This window comes from Petaurus breviceps, unplaced genomic scaffold, assembly GCF_028583685.1.
Source record: "Petaurus breviceps papuanus isolate PSGF00001 unplaced genomic scaffold, PetGlider_PUasm1.0 78, whole genome shotgun sequence".
In the NCBI taxonomy this organism is placed as follows: domain Eukaryota; kingdom Metazoa; phylum Chordata; class Mammalia; order Diprotodontia; family Petauridae; genus Petaurus; species Petaurus breviceps.
The window spans coordinates 8,398,884-8,404,449 of NW_027186502.1; positions in this window are offsets into that span (position 1 = coordinate 8,398,884).

Below are 5,566 nucleotides of genomic sequence, written 5' to 3' on the forward strand. Positions count from 1 at the left end.
AGAGAGAGAGAGAGAGAGAGAGAGAGAGAGAGAGAGAGAGAGAGAGATCTCAGAGGGAAGGCACACTAGTAAGCAATGTGGAGGATTGGAAAAGGCCTCTAGCAGGATGTGGGATTTGAGATGAGTCTCAAAAGCAAGCCCGGGAAGTCAGGAGGAGATGAGCAGTGAGAGCAGCCTAGGCACAGGGGCAGTCAATGAAAAGGCATAGAGTTGGGTTCAAGGAAGAGGAAGAAGGTCAATGTCACTGGATTAAAGAGAACATGGAGGAGAGTAAAGTGTAAGATGTTGGAAGGAGCCAGGTTGTGAAGGGTTTTGAAATGCTAAACAGAGGATTTTATATTTGATCCTGGAGGTGATAGGGAGTCACTGAAGTTTATTGGGTGAGGGAGTGACACAATCAGATCTATGCATTAGAAAGAACACTTTGGCAGGTGGTTGCAATTTCTAAGCCTGAAGTGATGAGGATGTCCACCAGTGTTTTGTCTATGTGCATGGAAAGAGATGTATGCGAGAAATGTTGTGAAGGTAGAAACAAACAATGATCACAACTGGTATTTACAAAACACTTTATATCTATGATCTTATATGAGCAAATTAAGAGTACAAATAAAATTGCAAGAGAAGTGCTTAACCTGTTTAATAGAACAAACTCTCCAAACATTTGAATAGCACTGTTTCTTCATAGAATATTAGTATGTTGATTACACATGAATTATATTGTACATGAAAGTAGAATGGAAAGGGCTCTACTTGACATTTTTTAAAAAAAGTAGAAATAGTTTAGGCACTTAAAAAGTAGTAAAGCATCTTTCTTCCTGTTATAATTCATACTTTTTAATAATTCATATTGGTTTACCCGAAATAGCCTAAATGAGATTTTACTGAATATGAAGTCATAATATATGATTATGACTGATAATATTTTTTAGACCTCCACTGAGGGCAAGAAGGAATGGAAGGGATATTGAGGCCAACAATTAAGAAAAAACTTTCATAGTATAATTGTTTTGTGACATTAGAATAGAGGTTGTGGGATTATCTTCTATTCCTGGGAAAATCTGAGAAGAAATTAAAAAGGATGATTTCTAATTCTTTAGAAAGTGAAGTAGCTATCATTACAAGTGAAACATTAAAAATTGTGCTGACTGATATAATTTCCTTTTTTTTTTTGGACATCTCTGGACTGTATAAATCAATAGGATTTCCATGAAACTTTTCAGGATCCACATTTATTCTATAACTGTACATACATATTTATAATAAATGGTTTACAGAAACTGGAGTAGTTTAACCTTGAGGGAACAGAAGTGTTCTAATTAAGTAGGAGTGTCAGGGAAACTCTTGGTCTGTTGTGCTACTCATTTTGTATTGTATGTATTTTTTGTGTATACAACCTATGCCCCTGCGTTGCCTTATCTCTTTGAATTATTATTTTCCCTTTATCCTGAGATGATGGTGATTGAAAGTGACTGGCAGAATGGTCCCTAATGATCTGGACACAAGAGAGTAATTGTTGCCCCCCCCCTTTTTGGGGGTATTTATCAGATAGAACCCACTTAAAATAAGCAAGAAGTCATGTAATTGGAGGAAGGGGTCTGGATCTATATTCTGAAGCACCCAGGATTCATGTCTTGTTTTCCTTCCCCTCACCCTGGAGTTGAACTTCCTGGCTGTTGTGAGGGTGGTTGCAGCCGCTGCTGTCACTTTTGCTGAGGCTAGAGACCCAAGTCTCCACCAAGTGGATGCCTTACCCCCATTTACTCTTCAATCCAGGGACACATTTCCTTGCACAAGATAGCATATTTCCTGACTCTGGGCATTTTCTCTGACTGTCTCCTATGGCTGGCTCCTCATCTCCAACTCATGGCTTCCCTACCTTCCTTTAAGTCCCAGCTAAAATCCCACCTTCTAAAGATGTCTTTCCTGATTCCCCACGATGCTTGTGTCTTTCATTTGCTGATTTTCTCCACTTTATCCTGGCTACATCTTGTTTGTACACAGTTGTTTGCATGTTTTCTCCCCTATTAGAGGTCAAGCTCCTGGAGAACAGGGATTATCTTTTGGTTTCTTTGTCTCCCTTGCACTTAGCATGGTACCTGGCCCTTAGTAGGTACTTATTGACTTACTGGCTGACACTTTATGTAAAATAAACTATATGAACACAGTGTGCTAAGCCTTTGAATCCCTGAATCTGGATAAGGAGAGACCAGGTAGATTAGATCCTGATCATGAACTGGGTACAGATTCTAGATTTACTATTTTATATTAGTATTGTATTACTCAATTTTGTCACCAAGATTGATTCCAGACCTAGAAATTGGAAGCAAAACCATATTGCTTAGAGCTCTGAATGCATGAGCTTTGCTATAGGGGATCAGTCTATGCATATTCAGGTTCAGTTCCCTCTGTTGAATAGGGATAATGCAGCCTTTTAGGAAGGCTGCCTACTGCATGTGACAGAAACCCTCTGTAGCTTCTGGGCTGGGACCCCAAGGAGTCCTCCCACTGGTGAGGGTTCTGCTCAGATATCATCCCTGTCCCTCACAGGGATGTGATTTTTATCCTGTTTGTTTTAGCATGGCAGTACTTAAGCCACATGAGCAAATCTCTACCAAAAAAGTACCAACAAGGGTCACATGTACATATCACAACCATAGTAGATTGTCAACTCCATGAAGATGGGAAAAATGTCTTATCTGAATGTTCTACCTCCTGTAAAGGGATTTATATGTTTCTTGCTTTGTAACTTTTTGTTTTCTGAAACTGGTATAAAAATTTATTATACTCTTTTTATTGGTTTTTCACCAGTAGTGGGAAGTATTTTCTTCTTTATAGAAACCAAGAGTTGTTGGTAATGTTTTCAGTTGAGCATGAATTAAACTGCTTCAAATATTCAACAAAACCCAATGTGTGTTTTATTAAATATTTTATCCATCAATTCATGTATATTTTATGAAAAAGTTAATAAAAGTTTCATATTCATTTTTACTCACAAAAATGCATGTATTTTTTAGAGACAGTATTCTATTTTTCTAATACATTATCCATTAGGTCATGTTTGGCTGAGACAAAATGAAATTCAAACTTCATGTGGTTCCAGTTCAATTTTATATGTTTTTTCACCCTCACTTCCCCCTCATTGGTGATGAATGATGTTGTGACATTAAGGGCATTACCTCTAAGTTGCAAATAAAAGGAATTTCCAAGAAAGGGAAAGGGACATTGATGGTTACTGTAAATGGTTAACATGGAGAGATAGATTCTAAAATGAAAGGACTGAGTGAAAAGGAAAAAAATGTCCCCAAATGTAACTCATAAAGAGATTATGGGAGAACAAAATTAATGTTTACATAGGCCTTCTGAAATGGAGAGTTATATAAATTATGTAATTAATTTAATATAATTATTTAATTACATTAACAATTATTTAAATTAATTTAATGTATATATTTATATCATCATATATTTAATTATTTAATTTATTTATAAAATTAATAATTATTTAAAATTAAATTATGCAAATAAATTAAGATAAACTACCTCCTTTAAAAAATGGAATTAGGAAATACCTGAATTCACAATAAACATTTGAATATTTGTTTTTATAAGGTGTTAGTGTACAAATTTGACTAAAAGTAGTCTATAAAAACTTTACTCTCCAGCTATATAGAATATGTACATACACACATAGTAGATATATATTTTTGTAAGATACAAGTGACCTTAATTTTTTAATTTAGTAAATGTTTATTAAATCTTTAGACTACTGGAAGTTGGAGTTGGGAAGGTCTTGGGTTTGGATTTCTATTTAATCATTCTACTAATCACAGATAGTTCTTGCTTCATGTAAGTGGACCATTCCACAAACTTCTACATAGAATGACTTTTACATAATGCAAATTTACCCCTTTCTGGCCACTTCACTTAGCTTATATAACAAAAACACATACAAAATAATACCTTTACACGAATAATAAAATGTACTAACATGCAGACATTAAATGTTGTACCATGATAAAAAGAATTATGAAGTGAAAGGTACAGTTAATGATAGCGTATGCACAAACTGTAGCATAAAGTTGCCTTTTCTCCACCCACTGTACCTTGCCTTTATCACTAGTGGTTGGCTGCATAACTTTTTAAAAGAAGCTATTGAGAGATGTTTGGACAGTGACACTCTTTTTTTTCCCTTGCATCTGCTGATAGCAGGCAATATTATCTTCAACTAGTCATCAAGCTTTTAAAAATCTTGAAGTATTTGGATCCATCTTTCAATATGAGAAAAAATTCACCGAAATGATTAAATGCTTCTTCCAATTGTTTTTTTTTTTGTTTGACCTCAGCTTCTAAAGCTTCCCTTTCTTTTGCAATCTTTGCAGCTAGCAGCTCAATCAGATCCTCATTTGACAGTTCTCCATGAGACTCAATCAACTCTGCCACATCATTCTCATCCACTTTTTTTTTTCCAAATGCTTTATTAACTTCTGATTTACATCATTCATTTCTGCCAGATTTTGAGTTACAAATTTTCTCCCCGTTTTTCCCCTACCCACCGCCCCAAAATAGCAGTCCCACAGGATATCCCCTCCTCCAATCTGCTCTCTCCCACATTTTCTCCCATACCCCTTTCGAATTTTCCAGTGGATCTCTATGCCTCAGTGCCTGTATATCTTATTTCCCAATTGCATGTAAAATAGTATTAATTATAGTATATATATTTGAATATTTTATTTTAAAACTTTGTATTCCAGATTCATTCCCTTCCTCCCTTGTCACCCACCCTTACTGGGAAGATAAGCAGTTCAGTATAGGTTGTACATGTGTGGCTAATGCAAAATAATAACATAGTAGATATATTGTAAAAGACTTACTATATTTCCCTCCCTCCTATCCCACCTCCCACTTGTTCTATTCTCTACTTTGATCCCATCCCTTTTCAAAAGTGGGTGCTTCCAACTTCCCTCCCTCCCCCACCTGCCTTCCCTTCCATCATTCCCCCTCTCATCCCCTTCCCCCCCTACTCCCCTGGAGGGTGAGCTACCCTATTTAGTGTGTATTTCATTCCCTCCTCAAGCCAAATTCAATGGGAATAAGGTTGACCCATTCCCTTTTGCCTTCCTATTCTTCCCTCCATTGTAAACATTTTCCCTTGCCTCTTCTATATGAGATAGTTTACCCCATTCTGTCTCTCCCCATCTCCTCTCATTATATTCCTCTCTCACCTCTTGATTTCATCTTTTAAGTACCATCCCTTCCTGCTAAATTTGTCCTGTGCCCTCTATCTATGTATACCTATAAATATATATACACACATTCACATATGTAATCATATGCCCATATACCCTCATATATAGACATTATATATATATATATATAATTTCTATTCCCTTCAACTACTGAGAAAAGTTTCATAAGTTACAATTATTGTTTTTCCATGTAGGAATGTTAATAGTTCAACTTTGATAAGTTCCTTATGATTTCTTTTCCCTGTTTACTTTCTCATGCTTCTCTTGCTTCTTGTATCTGAATGTCAAATTTTCTATTCAACTCTGGTTTTTTCAGCAAG